Raw genomic sequence first — 19,068 nt, 5'->3', positions numbered from 1 at the left:
GCTTCCTCGATCGCGGTCGAACGGACGATAATCACGAGATCGGAGACCGCTGGAGCCGTACCCCCTACCTCTACCTCTTAAATATTTTCCTTGATGATTGGTCTTTTGTTCACCTTGCCTGCTCCGATTCTCACCGTACTCGGAACGTCTACTACCTTTTCGGTGATTCCAGACACTTTTACTTCCGTGAACGCCGTCGCGCCAGCGGTCCCGTGGAGCATCTTTTGGAGCATGGGGATCTCGCCAGTTACGATCACGTTCAATGCCAATGTAGGGAACCCGATCTGAATCAGCGGATTCCGTCCCGTCGGTTCGTCACACAAAACTAAAACAGTCAAATACTTCTACACAAAATCTTTATTCTACAGTCAGGGATCACTTCGCCCTTCCTTTCTATCCCGTGTCCCGAACTCCTCTCTCCGTCCCGCTTCCCGCCTTTTTCTCTCTTCTTTTTATGGTTTTATTCCTTTTTACAACCCTTTATTACCGCGAGAGGGTGAATTGCACCCGTTCCGACAAAACCGCAAGTGAGGGAGGACGAGGAGGTCCGATATCACTACATTTATCATATTATTTTATTTCTACCTTTACCGGAAACGTTACTTCGTATCTTGGGAAAGTAGTTGGTTGAAATCCGACCCAAATCGAAATCAGCGAAGATGTAAATTTTTTATTTGAATAAAGAAGATAAAAATGCTTGCGAAGAAACTTGCTGCCTGCAGGACAAAATAACAATAATTAATTATCATAAAATAGAACGAATACTTTTCAAATATCGACAATTTTTAACCAACACTTTGGTGGGATCGTAATTGGATGCCAGGAAATCTGTACCACATCCGTAAACAATACGGATCGATTCCAATAGAGATTCGCAAAAGTAATATTGCGCAATACAGTCAAACCTGTTTTTGTGCGGGGGATAGGGACCGCATAAAAGAAAATGCATAAAAAAATCGCGCGAAACTTCACGAGTGGCTATAAAAAATAGTTTTCGCAACACAATTAAAAAAATATTTTTTTATACGGTGAATAGGGACCGCATAAAAAAAGTCTCACGTAGAAAATAACTCGAAACCGTACGAAATAACTAGGAATTGCTTTTTTAACTCCTTGGGCCTTTTTCTGCAACACCTAATGGGGAAAAAATTCTCTAAGAATTTTAATTTTTATATTAATTAATTATTTCCACTTAAATACGAATCTAACATTAAAAAGTTAAGAATAAACATAAGGATTAAAATACACTCATTTTTAATGTCAAATATAAATTCCGTTAGAACAAAAATTGATTAGTCCAATTACGTAAACTCTAATTACGACGAAAAGTTGATTATTCTATTTAGAGTTGAAGGGATGTCAAACTGTAAATGAAATAATATAAAATACGATCGTAATTAATGTCGAGATAAATTCGTGTTTCAAACTTTACGTGTTTATAAAGATTATTACGATAAAATTAATCCTTCATCAAGCCGTCGAACCTTGTTTAAAGATACAGGCTGGCTCTAATACAAGCTGGAGGGAGAAAGCAGAACATTTCAGTTTGCGGCACGTGGAAAACGACGAAGCATTATTTAATGCAAAACTAATAAAAGTTTTGCATTATCCTGGACGAATGAACCGTAAAATCCAGGGCAAATTACGTATATTTATTCTCGGTCGATTTTGCCGATATACGTTAAAGAAATCTGTCGAGTCTACCAAGAGATCGTCGCGGTAGACATTTTTAAAAAGAGTAATAGCTACAGAACGTCTGTAAATGTCACCAGAATGTCAATTGAAAATTTATTCTCTGATGTACGCCATTGCCGCGCTTTATCCCGAAATATTTCGAATCTGCGCGTGAAATGTACGGAGCCAGGATATTTTGCACAAATGATGTATTCCAATTTTGTGAGACATAGTTCCAGAAAAACGATAGGAAATCGAATAAGATTCATTGAAAACGATAGAAACTACATGTAAAAAATGATTGTTGGAACTATTTCTTCACAAAAACAGATGCAGAATGAAATTTTCAATATTTTTACAGACATCCTGTGAAGCTTCGGAAGTGGGCCTACTATTTGTGCAGATAAGAAAATTTTTTCTAATTTTTGTATAGAAGAAAATAATAATTGAAGTGAACTCACTCAGCAAAATTAAATCAGAAAACAACCAAACACCTTAAGTTGCTGAGAAAACTCAGCAACTTAAGGTTTTTGGTCGTTTTCTGAAAATAATAATAATTATTATTATTAATATAATTAATATAATTAATATAATTATTATTAATAATAATAATTATTATTATTTTCTTCTATACAACTATTCTATGAAAATAATAATAATAATTATTATTATTATTTTCTTCTTTACAAAAATTATTATTATTATTATAAAGTAATGTTGTAAAAAGAAACCAGTCAAACAAGAAAAAAATAGTGAAAACGAAAAATGAATATTACATGTCCATAAAAGGACATGTCTGTAGAAATTTCCGAGAAAGTCGGACTTCTCAGGTTGAAACAATAGATGAATTTGAGTACTTAGATCGAACATCTTCGATAGGAATCGAATTGTCCGTCGATGTTGACTCATCCAACGACCTGGGTTCCGATCTCGTTACAATTCGTAACGAAGGGGGGACCAATTGGAGAGCGGAGGCAAGTCGGCATCGACCTATCGGAATGTCCGATCTGGGACTCAAAAGAAAGTTATAAAAACCGTCAAAAAATAAAAGATGTGACGTTCTCTCTCAGTTCTCTCGGTTATTGGTTCTTGGAGCTTTGGCTCGCGATCTTACGACTGTGTTTCCGTGATCTATAGCAGTTGGGTTACGTCTCTTTTAAAATGTCACCTGCTCCCTTGGATTTGTCACCTGTTATCTGAATCGTCCCTGCTTCCGGAACTCTCCCTCGAGAAACTGAACAGTGCTCCCCGGGGCCATCATACTCCTGCGAAAACATAGGAGAACTTTTCTTGTGGACCTTCGCATTCGAAAAGGAGCCCAGAAGACTCGAACGTCGCCGCTGATAAAAATGTATCGTAGTTGTAAGCACCTTTTGTTATATAAACGGGTTACGAATGAAAGTCTGTCTCTGAGAGTTACTTTCACTCCCACACGTTGATCGTGACCGCGCGACATTCTGACTAACGCAGTCGTTCGGCAAACCTCACATCCCAATAAACATTTTCTCCTGTCTGCTGCCGAGTTTTGGAAGGAATTGTCTTTCGTATAAACTCCTTTCCCGTGGTGTCTTCACTGATTGTTTAAAAATGGAATTAGCGTAACGATTTCGCTATGGTCGTAAACAATACGGATCGATTCCAATAGAGATTCGCAAAAGTAATATTGCGCAATACAGTCAAACCTGTTTTTGTGCGGGGGATAGGGACCGCATAAAAGAAAATGCATAAAAAAATCGCGCGAAACTTCACGAGTGGCTATAAAAAATAGTTTTCGCAACACAATTAAAAAAATATATTTTTTTATGCGGTGAATAGGGACCGCATAAAAAAAGTCTCACGTAGAAAATAACTCGAAACCGTACGAAATAACTAGGAATTGCTTTTTTAACTCCTTGGGCCTTTTTCTGCAACAGCTAATGGGGAAAAAATCCTCTAAGAATTTTAATTTTTATATTAATTAATTATTTCCACTTAAATACGAATTAACATTAAAAAGTTAAAAATAATCGTTAAATAATGATTTTATTTGATAAATATAGCTGCAGGAAGTGTTATTTTATTTAACAAGGCGTGAAATTTCACACCTGCAGTCTAAAGCTGGAGGGGAGCTAACTTACCGCATCTGTTCAAATATAACATAATATTTATGGTTTTTATGCTATTAAAATAAGAGGGGACCGAAATAAACGTATGAGAAAAAAATTTTACTGAATAAAAAATGAAAAAAACCTGCTGATGTCATAGAAAACAACCAATAGAGTTTTTAAAAATTTTACAGGAGTCAATTATGTTCCAATTTGATTGAAATTTTCATATACCGCACAAAAAAAAATCGCACGAATAAAAATCGCACAGAAAAAGACCGCACAAAAACAGGTTTGACTGTATTTCTAAATCTTACAATTGTCATTATGATTACCTCTTTACATTCACTATTACCAGTTATTTGATAAAATTCTGACCACGTAACTTCGAATCGAGTGTATAAGAACAATATAATTTGTAGAAAAGATAATTTTAAGTATATGGGCAGTGCTTTCCTATATAAAGTGTCTTCACTGAGATATAGGCTTATAATATCGAGAGATGTCACGCAGATCGGGGCAATATTATATTTAAAACACATTAACGTGTTCGCCCCGGAAGAACAATACGTTTGTCAGAAAACTGTTTGGTCGTTATTAAAAATATTATTAAATATTTATATTTAATGATTGGTTGGTAAGACTTGAGCTACTAGGCGGCTATGCAGCCTAGGCATTAGAGTAACGGCTGGGCGATTGGTAGCGCCATTTAGTACTATTAATTGTCAGAATTTACTACATATAATTTTTTCCACGTTTTAGGTTTTAAACAGTTCTTAATTTATACGTTTTGTTTGGAATTTTAAATTTTAAATAATAGCTACGTGATAATTTTCTTAAAGAAAAGTAAATAAATAAAGAAAATCCTTATATTTTAATGTGTTTGAGTATATAATCTAGCTTTTTGATTAAACTGTGTTGTATTGGAATCTTATAAAACAGATTTTTGGGTATTTTGAAATTTGTTGAGCTGCAATTTGAAAAATTTTAGACCTATAAATATCCCTATGTCGTCCGTCTGCTTTTCCTTAATATCGGCAAAGGAGTTAAATAGGTGAAAGACGAGAACAGATTTGAAAACCTTGGGGGCAGGATTTCGTTTTATTAACTAATCTAAATACTTTTCTTTTTATTTGTTTGTTAAGTAGATTTAACTGGTTTTAAACTTTTCGATTTTAAACTAAACGAGCAAGTATTTGTTGTCACGGTCCCAATGCTCTGCTGCAATTTTTCGTTAATGCCCTCGATTTTAGTAGTTTTGCCCCTGTGCATCATACTTTATCTGTTAACAATGGAGTCGTGCCGGTCATCTACCTCAGCTGTGGGAAAAATTTTGAATCGAATAGAAATAATATAAAAGTTGATTAAATAACTTTTGTTTAAAATAAAAAAAATATTTAAAATATTTATTTTACACTTACCCTTAAAAATGTTATTTTTGTAATTAGAATAAATCGAAATAATCGTAGGCCAAATAAACGACTCGATTTAAGCGTCAATGAATGCAACTAAGAAAAAAATAACAGAATTATTTTAAATCGTAATATTTATATTATTTCTAATTAATAATAATTTAAATTGTTTTATTTTAATAATAATTTAAGAATCTGCGCTACAGTTTTATACGTATTTAACAAATATTTTTAAGGTTTAGTTTTAAATTTACGATTTGTAATAATTTTATCGTCGATACCGTAATATTTAATGTCCGATTATAAAATAATCCCAGAGAAATTCTCAGCTTTTCGTGATAATAAATAATATATAGAACATTTATTTAATGTATTATTTGTATTTATCTGTACAATTTGCATATTATTGTGGGTGATTTCCTTTCTCGATGTTCACCTTTAACAATTTGACAATGGCTAGTTTTGTGTTAATCGAATATCCCTTTCCTCACAATTAATTACAGAATGCGGCTAATGTCGAATGCCGAGAATAAGGTTTGCTATAGTCTTTGCCTAATCGTTCTTTGAATTTATCTTCCCCGTAAATGAGATGCAAATTGTTCAGTTTCCGAGACGTAAACGTTTCCATTATGTCCGATAGACATTCACACTTACAAGTTAGTCAGTGTAATTAAGTGTGGTACGGGTATCACACTCTTTCCGCAAATTGACAGTAACGTGTTGACAGCATGCAAATTAGAACGAAAGACGGGCTTTAGAGTAAAAATACAAAGGCTATTAAGAAATGTAAGATCTTTTCCCATCTTATAAAACACATTGCACTTAAATAAAGATATTGCCTTTCTGGATTTTGAACTTCTATTCTTTATTTATTGACAGATGGGGAAATATGTCGGTGTATTACATAAAACGCCGTAAGGAAGAACACAAAAAAGAAATAAAGACAAATCTAAAATGTAATTTCAAATTTTTCTCGTCACAGCCTGAAAATCAGTCATTTCTTCATCACGTCGAAAGATGTCGCTGATATTGTGGTTCCTCTCTTATTTGAGGTGCCAGAGGCTGGAAAAAGTGAGAACTAGATTTATGAGACATATTCCCCCCCTATCGGCACATTTCGAACTAAATTTTTTCGTATTTTTTCCCCGTGCCTTAAGGAGGCTTTGCTGCCACGCTGTTCGAAGCTAAGAGCGCTCTGAATAGATATATTTTAATTTTTTCACTTCAACATATACTCACTTATTAAATATTATATAACACATACACCTTATTGCTGAGAATCATTTTACTGTTTTAAACGAACGTTTTCAATCTGATCAACAGACCGTCGTCAGGTTATCAATTTTTAGACCGTTTACAATCGTTCTATATTCGAACGAATACGCAATAACAAATTCGAATTTAAAACGGTTTTAATATTTCGTTAAAAAAATCAAAATATATAAAAATATTGCTAATCCCTTAAATACATAAAACTGAACAAATCAAAATAATAGACATAGGCTATACAAAACACCTTTTAGTTGCCGAAAGAAATATTTAATTCAAAACAAACGTTTTCAGCTTATGATATGATAATATCAAAATAATAGAGTAGAACAAAATAAAATATAATAAAAATAAAAATATAATAACATAACATAAAATTACATCGACCGCGTGCTATGCATTAGATTCTAGGATCATATATTTCCATGCTGACGGTAATACCGTAGCATGTGTCCGGCTTACTCTGCGAGTCAGTGTTACGCAGATTAGAACAGATCACTATTGAAAATTTTAGGGAAGACATTATCATATACAAAAGATATGTGGATGCTGTGTTCATTTTATAAAGGAATGATACAAGAATACAACATTTTTTGAATGAGATAAATTCTAACAAAGATGGTTTAAAACTTAAATTGGAACAACTTAGTACTACAGAAGTGCATTTTTAGACATTGACATTTCATTCAATAACGGTTCCTTAAGTACGAAGGTATACATCAAGCCCACTCACGACCCATTATACATCTCTTCAACCTCCAATGGTCCGCATACTTATAAACTTTCAGTGTTTAGAGCTCTAGTTAGAAGGGCATTCCGTTGTTGCTCCAACGTGTACTACAGGTTGCAAGAGTTCGATATGATTAGGGCCGTGGCTAAGACATTGGGGTTTGGAGCAAAAGTCATTGAAGGATTAATGTCTACATGGATCCTAGCAAAAAGAAAACAAAGAAAGCTATGAACAACAATGTGACTAAGTTCACATACAACAGAAACATGTCAAATATAATGAAAGAAATTACAGATTACAAGAACACAAGATTACTATACAAAAGGGCTCCCACGGTTTATAACTTGCTTAGGAATGACAAGGATATGATTAAGAAGGAACAACAATCTGGAGTATACAAGATACCACATAAAAATAATCAATTAGGTTTGAACAAAGTGTATGTGGGTGTCACCACCAGAAGGCTTAAGGGGCACATGTACGACGAAAGTAAAGAAGACTATTCTACAGCACTATAAAGAGTGGCGTAAACGGATGGTTCGGTAGTTGAATGGGCTGAGCCAGGATTGTTACATCGCTGCGTTCACTGACTCTGGCAATGAATTTGGAAAAGTTTGAAATTTATAGATCCAACCTCATTGGAAATTGAACGAAGATGCCACGGTATTATCGTTGGCATGGAAATATATGATCGGGAATGGCTCCTAGAATCTGATGCATAGCTCGCGGTCGATGTAATTTTACATGTTGTGAGAAACCATGGGCCAGGGGTTAATCCCTACTGACCACTTACTCGGCAAGTCTCCAAAGACCGCCTACGTAGTCGTTTCGGATGGCTTTTTATCGCGTGGCGAGGGAGATGAGCAAGTCAACAGGTGGATTGGAGGACTATGAACCCAAAGTTGAGTTTTAATTAAACACTTGGCTTTATTTCCATCTTTATTTAGTTGACTAAATCAATTAGGATTTTTTGGATCTCACCTTGTTCCTTCTCAATCATGTCACTCCAATGAGATGGCCGTATTATTTTTTGATAGAATTCGCCGTTTTTGTAATTGAAATTTTCTATTTTTTCTTTGAAACCGTGTTTTGTTGATTGTTGGACTATGAACCCAAAGTTGAGTTTTAATTAAACACTTGACACTTGATTTCTCACGACAAGGAGATAAAAGGGTCACGTGATCGGCAAAGGTTGACGATGACGACGCATTTTTGACAGCTATGTGTCAACTTTCCCATCCGTTTGTTATGGACAACGGTGACCTACGATCTGATTCTCACAAGGAACGTTTTTTTCTATCGGATTTGTTTACAATTAAATTTCCGACAACTGCGTTAACATTCGCGGATTTCACAATGTTATGTTATTATATTTGTATTTTTATTTTATTTTATTTTGCTCTACTCTATTATTTTGATTTGTTCAGTTGTACGTATTTAAGGGATTAGCTATATCTATATAATAATATATAACCGAGACGAGTTGATAATAATAATAATCAGTGCAGAGCACAAACGGTTAGGAGTTGAAAGTTGAAATTTGGTACACAGTTAGGGTACGTCACGAGAACGCTCGCTAAGAAGGGATTTTTCGAAATTCCTCCCCACGGGGGAGAGGGACAGGATTAAGTCTTAACACTTCCATCAACAATGGAAATGTTAAGTAACAACGTAAGTGTTAAGTAACAATGGAAGTGTCAACAATGGAAGCGTTAAGAATGGAAGAGTCAACAATGGAAGTGTTACGTAACAATGGAAATGTTAAGAGCACAAACGGTTAGTTGAAAGTTGAAATTTGGTGCACAGTTAGGGTACCAGATTTAAGTACCAAAGTGTTAAGTAACGATGGAAGTGTTAAGTAACAATGGAGAACAAGAGAAAGCGATGTGCAAGATTTACGGGCGCTGGAAAAAAAAGAAAAAAGAAAAAGAGTAATATGTTAGAACACATTCGATTTTTAAATTTAAACAGATTAGTTCGGTTTTTCTCGACCTTTCTTCTTTAGAACATTCGATGAAAATCGAAGAATATAATCAGAACACGTCGTGAAAATCGAACAATATTAGAACATTCGATTTTCAAATTCGATCTTTCTTTAGAAAAAGTTAGTCCGTTGATGAAATTACTTTTTTTGTGTGTGTGACTATAATGTAATAATCTTAATCTTCGCTATCGTTACTTTTGCCTGAGCAACGCCGGGCCTACCTGCTAGTTTTTATATATTTTGATTTTTTTAACGAAATGTTAGAACGGTTTTAAATTCGAATTTGTTATTGCATATTCGTTCCAGTGGCGTGCGGTCATTGGAAGCGATGGAAGCGCCGATTCCACCTTCCAATGACCTTCCCTTGTATTTTATAAAATATAAATTTTCATATTTTAACGTACTTTGCATTAATTAAAATTAATATTTTATTATAACTGCATTATATATCTTTTACAAATTTCTGTACTACATGTGGAAAAACGATAAAATTGCTATTGTATATTCGAATAATTCGGTGGCGGAAGGAGTGTCGAAACTGGGTCAGTTTCCAATCAGCCAGATTATATAGGCATTGGCACATGCGGTTTACAGAGCACCAACCTCACCCAGTTTAGCTGGTAGAAGCAACGCACGCATAAAGCATCCGATTTTATATTCCGGAGCGGTTGTGGGCTGTTAGCCGCCTGCTAGATATTCGGCCACCCTCGCCCGATTATGTGAATCACGAGCAGACTAGATCAACGGCGGGCAATCTTTAATAGATTATTAAATTGGAAAAATAACTAATTAATAGTTATTTTTCCAATTCTTTGTAATTTTCGAAAACGATAAGAGAAATAAATGTAGTAATTAACTTTTTATTTATTTATTTCATATTTGCAGACTAAAAAAATTACAAGTCACAAGAAGACGTCAATTAACTACTACGGCCCGCGGAAAAAACGTAAAATTTATTCTGGCCCATGTTATAAAAAAGGTTGCCTACCCTGGACTAGATTTATAACTTAACCCAACCGATAGGAATTTGCTGGCATGTTTTTATGATAGTTCCGTATAGTTGACAGGAGTTTTAAAAAAATCCATTAAAATATTTGATATATTTATTTTGCGTTTATTCTGCTCTCCCATCTTATATCACTTACGGATTTCAATGTTAAACCGGTGATATTACGATTTAGTATGTCCCATCTGTAAGGAGATGCAGAAAAAACGTGTACAATTTTAGTACAGTGTTAAAAAATTAACTGTTACTTTGGCAGCATCATTTACAACCAAATTTAATGAATGAGACGTACAATGATACAAAAAAGCTCTAGAATTCATTTTCCTTAAATGTACGATTTATGTATCGGTTGTCGTAAAAATTTCTTTCCATTTCTTTCCCAAGACTACAGATATTCAAGTACAAAGTAACCGGTTTCGACTTATTTCTACTTAAGTAGTAGTTAAATAATTAAGCGATTAGGGAATTAGAAACATAAATAAAACCCTGATGAAAGAGCCGAAATTTTACTTAAACAGAAGCTTAACCGAACCAATCTCTTGCTGAGTACAGTGGGGTCTGATCTCTTCGTAATATTAGATGTAATAAAGACAGAAATTTTTCCAGTTCAATGAGAGTGACCGAAAAATTGTAAATTTTGAAAATTTCCGTGAACACTTGGTCCTAAAACGAATTTGTCCATCCTTCGTTTTCTAACTATCTGTTAAGTTTAACATATTTAGATTTTTACAGCTATGGCGAGAAACGTTTAAAATCTACAACAACCCTGTCGCGTCCTTTGATATATACTAGTGATGCGACAAAAGAGGCATTTGACATTGACCGGTATCAGCACCCTCGGGATTTGGCACGCACACACCTACCTGGACCGTCTCCGATTCCATTCATTAGCCACTCGTAGGGAGCTACAGTATTTCACTAAGTGGATTGTTTTAAGATTTAAAAAGTAAAGAATATTTTGTTATTTTTATGTACGTTTCTTCACAAAGTTATATTTAATTATAAGTTTCTTTAAAAGTATATTCGTACAATTAAAGAATTTTTCGTATTAGGTATGTATATTCATCACACATTTTGTTTTACCATGTAAGTTTTTCTGATAATTTTAATTTTAGCCCTTATATCGTGGCTAGTGATTCAAAAATTTATTTTAAAAAAAGTTTTGGTTCGAGACCATATAATGAAAAAGAAAACATTATTAAAAGAGAAAGACCAACGCCTAAATTAAATATAAATACGTCGACAAAAAAAATTTCGACATTTTGACGATAAACTTTATGACGAATGGCGATTCTTTCGTAAAATTGAAGCAATTTGGCGTGCCGTCATTGGAAGCGATGGAAGCGCCGATTCCACCTTCCAATGACTTTCCCTTGAATTTTATAAAATATAAATTTTCATATTTTAACGTACTTTGAATTAATTAAAATTAATATTTTATTATAACTGCATTATGTATCTTTTACAAATTTCTATACTACATGTGAAAAAAAAAACGATAAGATTGCTATTGTATATTCGAATAAATCGGTGGCGGAAGGAATGTCGAAACCGGGTCAGTCTCCAATCAGCCAGATTATATAGGCATTAGCACATGCGGTTTACAGTGCACCAACCTCACCCGGTTTAGCTCACCCGGCTAAACCGGGTAAGCGACACACTCGTAAAGAGTACAGCTTTATATCCCGGAGCGGTTGTGGGCTGTTAGCCACCTGCCTGTCAACTTCCAAGCAGCCAGATTATAGGCATTGGCGCATGCGCTTTACAGAGCACCAACGTCACTCGGTTTAGCTGGTGGATGCTTCACACATAAAGCTTCTAACTTTATATCCCGGACCGGTTGTGGGCTGTTTAGCCGCCTGCCTGCTAGATATTCGGCCGCTCTCGCCCGATTACGTGAATCACGAGTAGACTAGATCAACAGCGGGCAACCCCGGCCCGCGGGCCAGCTACGGCTCGCGAAAAGTTTCTATCCGGCCCGCGAGATCTTTAATAGATTATTAAATTGGAAAAATAACTAATTAATAGTTAATTTTCCAATTCTTTGTAATTTTCGAAAACGATAAGAGAAATAAATGTAGTATAAACTTTTTATTTATTTATTTCATATTTGACGACTAAAAAAATTACGAGTCACAAAAAGGCGTCAATTAACTACTACGGCCCGCGGAAAAACGTAAAATTTATTCTGGCCCGTGTTATAAAAAAGGTTGCCCACCCTAGACTAGATTTATAACTTAACCCAACCGATAGGAGTTTACTGGCATGTTTTTATGATAGTTCTGTATAGTTGACGGGAGTTTAAAAAAATCCATTAAAATATTTGATATATTTATTCCGCTCTCCCATCTTAGGCCGCGACTCCACTAGCCGTAAAAGGGCCATAAAACCCCTCACCGTAAAAGCTTTTAATCACGTGATCATGATATTTTACGCCTGAGCAGGTCGTAAAACCAACGTAAAAGCGATTGAGCAGTGTTCAACTCGCTCTTACGTTGGTTTTACGACCTGCTCAGGCGTAAAATATCATGTCACGTGATTAAAAGCTTTTACGGTGAGGGGTTTTACGGCCCTTTTACGGCTAGTGGAGTCGCGGCCTTATATTACTTACGGGTTTCAATGTTAAACCGGTGATATTACGATTATAGTATGTCCCATCTGTAAGGGAATGCAGAAAAAACGTGTACAATTCTTGTATAATGTTAAAATATTAACTGTTACTTTGGCATCATTATTTACAACCAAATTTAATGAATGAGACGTACAATGGTACAAAAAAGCTCTAGAATTTATTTTCCTTAAATGTACGATCTAAGTATCGGTTGTCATAAAAATTTCTTTCCACTTTTTTCCCAAGACTACAGATATTCGAGTACAAAGTAACTGGTTTCGAGTTATTTCTACTAAGAAGTAGTTAAATAATTAAGAGATTAGGGAATGGTGACATAAGTAAAACCCTGCTGACTTAAACAAAAGCTTAACCGAAGCAATTACTAGCTCAGTACAGTGGGGAACTGATTTCCGTGTACACCTGGTACTAAAACGAATTGCAGTAGTTAGAAAACAAATGACTATTAAGTTTAACATATTTACATCTATGGTGAGAAACGTTTAAAATTTACAACGGCCCTGTCGCGTCCTTTGAGATATACTAGTGATGCGACAAAAGAGGCATTTGACATTGACCGGTATCGGCACCCTCGGGATTTGTCATGCATGCATTCACTGTACACCTACCAAAATCGTCTCTGTTTCCATTCGTGAGCCACTCGCAGGGAGCAATTTTAACTCAGTGGATTGTTTAAATATTTAAAAATAAACAATATTTTATGTTATTTTTATATACGTTTCTTCGCAAAAGTATATTCATACAATTGAATATTTTGTACCAGGTATGTATAATTGTATATCCATCACAAATTTTATTTTACTAAGTAAGTTTTAATAATTTTATTTTTAATTTTAGCCCTTATATCATGGCTAGCGATTTAAACTGTAATTGTGATATTGAAAATTTACTTAAAAAAAGTTTTGGCTCAAGACAATATAATGAAAAAGAAGCCATTATTAAAAGAGAAAGACCAACGCCTAAATTAAATATAAGTACTTCGACAAAAAAATTTGTTCGACATTTTCACGATAAAATTTATCAAGACGTAAAATGGCTTTGTGGATGCATAAAAATGCAAAAACTGTTTTGTTGGCCTTGCCTATTATTTTCAAATGAAATTAGTGTGTGGAATAAGAATGGCTTTGACGATTTAAATAACTTGAGTAAAGCTAGAAAAAGACACGAAAATCGTAAATGTCACATCGATTCTTTCGTAAAATTGAAGCAATTTGGAAATCAAAATAGAATAGAATTTAACATTAGTAAACAATATAAAATTAATATTGAAAATTATAACAAGATAGTTACGGCTAATAGATATATTGTATCTAAATTAATAGATATTACATGCTTTTTAGCAAAGCAAGAATTGGCATTTAGAGGGCATAGGGAATGTATTGAATCTAATAACAGAGGTAATTATATTGAACTCGTTTCTTTATTAAGTACGTCAGATAATCAATTAAAAATGCATTCAGAGAAGTCTACAGTTTTTACTGGCTTATCGAACAAAATTCAAAATGAGCTCGTTAATTCGTTAGGAAACGTTTTATTGCAAGAAATTAAAAAAGAAATTGAAAACGCAAAATTTGTTGCTATAATTGTAGATGAAACAACGGACATTAGCCACAGAGCCCAGATGTCGACTGTATTTCGTTACGTGAAAGAAAACGGTAACGTCGAAGAAAGATTTGTGGGCTTTACTGATGTGAGTGAGAACAGAGACGCAAATTCGTTATTCACTCACATTAAGAGTTACTTAGACGAATTTCAATGCACTAAAAAATTAGTGGCACAAACATACGACGGTGCTGCCGTAATGGCCGGACAACATAATGGTGTCCGAGCTAAAATTAAAGAAATATCCAAACATGCTATTTTCGTACACTGTTATGCTCACAGATTGAACCTAGTTTTCTCTCAATCTGTTGGATATATAAAAGAATGTAAAATATTTTTTCAAACTATGACAGGATTTTCTTCATTTTTTTCTAAATCTTCTAAAAGATCTCACGCCTTAGATCTAGAAGTCAATAAGCGTTTTCCTTCAGCCACACCTATTAGATGGAATTACAATAGCAGGATTGTAAACTGCGTTATGGAGTATAAAGAAGAATTAAAACTTTTGTTGTTGAATATGGTTGAAAGTCCAGAACAATGGGATTCTGATACTACAATTGCCGCAAGAGGATTATACCATTATTTAATAGATTTTGATTTTCACTTTTTATTACTAGTTTTTCATCAAATATTTGCACATTCAGATATCCTTTTTGATATATTACAAAAAAAAATTTTAATATAGCATATTGTATTACTAGAATAAATCACTTTATTGATTTTTTACGACAGAAAAGAAATGATTTTGATTTGATTTGGGACGCTTTGAAAAAAGATGAAACTTTTTTAGAAATTCAACCAAAAAGAGGAATGAGACATACTGATATTGAGTCTAAAAAGGATTTATATAGACGTCTGTTTTATGAAATAATGGATACATTGATACAAAATTGTATTGACAGATTTGCCGACATAAAATCTCTAGAATTTTTATCACTTTTAGATTTTAATAATTTTAAATATTATGAAAAACAATTTCCCGAAGAGAGTTTTAATGCTTTACGTAAATTTTATGGAGAATTTTTTAATTTATGTAAATTACGTAGTGAATTGCAATATTTATATTCGTGTCCGGACTATATTGGCAAGTCACTCTTAGACATAAAAAATATTATAATTAATGATGACCTAAACAAAGACGTACTAATAGAATTATATGGTTTAATATCATTAATTTTTACAATACCATCTACCAGTGCGTCTGTTGAGCGTAGTTTTTCAACAATGAAGCGAATTCATACATTCGCCAGGAACACTCAGTCGGAGGAAAGATTGTCGTCACTAGCGTTGCTTTCTATAGAAAAAGAACTTTTAAATACGTTGATGGAATCAACGACGAGTGACTTTTATGATAAAGTAATTAACGACTTTGCGGGAAAACATCGCCGAATAGAGTTAATTTATAGAAAATAAAAAAAGAAACAAGTTTTTCTATAATTGTATTATGTATGTATTATTTGTATTTTAGAATTAAAGTACATAAATTGTTTATTTTTGTCATTCGCACGTACGAATGGACCCTAGACCATCACTGACGCGCAATTAACTGATTGCCCCTGAAAGTCGGCTTCTTACAGAAACACAGCTTCCCTATCATCAAATGTCACGGCACGCCACTGCAATTTGGAAATCAAAATAGAATAGAATTTAACATTGGTAGACAATATAAAATAAATATTGAAAATTATAACAAGATAATTACGATTAATAGATATATCTAAATTAATAGACGTTATATGTTTTTTCTCAAAGCGAGAATTGGCATTTAGAGAGCGTAGGGAATTTATTGAATCTAATAACGGAGGTAATTATATTGAACTTTTTTATTTATTAAGTACGTCGGATAATCTATTAAAAATACATTTAAAGAAGCATACGGTTTTTACTGGCTTATCGAACAAACGAATACGAACGGGCCCTGACGCGCAATTAATTGATTGCCCCTGTAAGTCGGCTTCTTACAGAAACACAGCTTCCCTATCATCAAATGTCACGGCACGCCACTGATTCGTTCGAATATAGAACGATTGTAAACGGTCCTGTGAATTGATCGGAACCTGTTGATCAGGTTGAAAACGTTCGTTTAAAACAGTAAAATGATTCTCAGCAATAAAGTGTATGTGTTATATAATATTATATATGATATTTTAATTGTAACCACCTGGTATATACTGTATATGTATGTATGTATGAATGTATAAACATAGATATATCTATAGATATAAAATAATAATAATACATAATCTGCCTAGTGTTTGAAAAGGATCACTACATTGTGTCTATGAAAAGCAACGTAAAATAAACAACACGGTTTCATTGGAATAAAAAATAATAATACATTCAAACACGTTTTCCTAATTCCGATATTCTGTAATATTAATGTTAAGCGAAAAGTTAAAATACTACAAATCTTACCGAAACACAATCTTCGTAAGTTTTCATTTTTACAATTGAACGCATTAGAAATTGGCTACTGACTTTTCCCTGTATAAAATGCAAAAATATTTATTTTATTATACTAATACAAAACTAATTGTTTTCGTTTTTATTCGTATATTGAAAATATCAACTTAAGTTATCCTTGTATAAATTACGTAAACACATTACAATTTAAATTAATTAATATTCCGTTACTTTTTATTGTTAAAATTTTGGGTTTGTACTTATAAAGGAAAATAATACGCTTATTCGATAGGTATTTTAATAAAAATTATAATAATTAAAAGAATGAAAGTTGCTTCGAAATACTGTGGATCCATACATACATATCTCCTACGTCACACATATATAATTATTATACCTTAAAGAAATATACATTTACTTAGTAATTGCACACTTATCTTCTGTCATTATCTCTCAAACTTTTTCCAGAGACGACGATTTTTGTTTCTGTTTCTGTTAAAACCTATTAGTCTATAATTTACTTAGAATATATTTTATTCTAATAGAACTAAAATTTTCTTATCTTTTGTTTCGATAGTAGACAATTGTATTTCGAACAAAATAAAAGTAAGATAGCACACGCAGATAGTTTTTCTAAGTAAAATCAAATGTTGTCGATCGTAATAGTAATTAATTTCGATAAAACCAACACAAATTGAGTGTTTTAACTGTTGTATTGTATTAAAACTAGCGGATAGAATATTGAGTAGGTCTTTATAAGGAATCGTCTTCTGAAAATGAACAATGATATCGATCATTTCTTTGTCCCTCCTGGAAAGGGTCTCGCGTCCCACAGTTTGAGAACCATTGGACTAAGCCAATAAATAGTATCAATTTCTTTTTTTCATTCATTCGTTGGATAATGTTTAAATTTAAGAAGTTCTCTTTTATATTACAAATGACGTAGAAACTTTGAAGTTTTTTATTATAATGGATTATTAAGTAGAATATTTTATGAAAAAATGTTGGAATTATTCGGCAAGTCTGACGTTAGCGTATTGATATGAGGCGTTCTAAGAATAAAATGCATTCACAACAACAATTATTAAGAGAACGTATCTTTTGCGAAAAAGTCTACACATGAGTCTGAAAGAAATACTTTCGATAAAATCCAAAACGCTTAACTTTCCGGAGACATTTGGTGGCGCCGTCTGTTATCATATTTTATTAAAAGAACTTTTTATATTTTTAACTATTATAAAACGGCAAAAAGCGTAATTTTGAAGATACGGATGGGTTTTACAAAAAAATTTGTAAAATCTAATAACGAGTAAAATCGTCCGATCCTATTGGAGATGCACACGACTCCCTTTATCTCCCCACCTCACCTTTAACCACCAAAATTTAATAGCATCGTTCCCCTGATAATCAAATCTAGCAAAATTTCTGAAATTTTTTACAAAAATTATGGGAGTTATTAAGTTTCAAACAGCGTGAACAAAATCGTGCCCTCTACAAACACTAACGTCTACATATACAGAAAAAATACTCGGTATTTTTGCATTTCTCGACATTTCAAAATGTCCAGAAATGTGAAAATCTTGGGGGTCATTATTTGACCGATGGCCATACTTTCCCTCCGTTATGTGTAACAGCCAGGAAAGTAAAAATGAATAGACCAGATACATTAATAGTAACGTTGCATTTACATTACAAGCAATACCGGATCAATATCTTATATCAATATCAATAATCGCGAATCAATACTTTCTAATTGATTATTTTTTGGATTGATGGCTTCGTTAATGTCGGTCATCAAGCGCCGTAGGTTATTTTTATGAGGTACGTTACTTTTATGAGGTAGCAATTACTATTAAGATTGATTTTTTTTGTATTGATGGCTTCGTTAATGTCGGTCATCAAGCGCCGTAGGTTATTTTTATGAGGTACGTTACTTTTATGAGGTAGCAATTACTATTGAGTTTTCTCCGTACCTGGGGAAAAATTTCCTGCTCCCCCTTCTCTGCGATCCTGAGCTTAGCTTACGTAACATCGTAATTAGAGATGGGCGAATACACTAATACTAAAGAGTATTCTAGATCTCGAATATTAGGTCGATAAAAAATACTGATTTAAACATTATTTGATAATTTTTACATTTATTAGTCGATAGTTGTAGGGTCTTAGTGTTGTTATTTTTGATTTTATGTATGTGATGTGTTGTGTAATAAAATTTGGTATGAATGAGAATTTTTAATTATGTGTATAAATTGTTTTGCTAGTTTTTGGTGCATAG

The 19,068-nt window shown here is 33.4% G+C and overlaps 1 long non-coding RNA gene across 1 annotated transcript; it reads right to left on the bottom strand.

Moving 5' to 3' along the window:
* Nucleotides 1-567: 567 nt before the first annotated feature.
* On the bottom strand, nt 568-16,874 carry LOC136974940 (uncharacterized). Its single transcript, XR_010880768.1, has 3 exons — nt 16,806-16,874; nt 5,180-5,266; nt 568-716 (listed from the first exon to the last, which is right to left on the bottom strand). It is a non-coding gene; the product is annotated as an uncharacterized lncRNA (long non-coding RNA).
* Between the last annotated feature and the right edge of the window lie 2,194 nt (nt 16,875-19,068).

Source organism: Centruroides vittatus, unplaced genomic scaffold (assembly GCF_030686945.1).
Source record: "Centruroides vittatus isolate TY-2023 unplaced genomic scaffold, ASM3068694v2 contig_10, whole genome shotgun sequence".
Taxonomy (NCBI): Eukaryota; Metazoa; Arthropoda; class Arachnida; order Scorpiones; family Buthidae; genus Centruroides; species Centruroides vittatus.
This window is presented reverse-complemented; position numbering and strand designations above follow the sequence as displayed.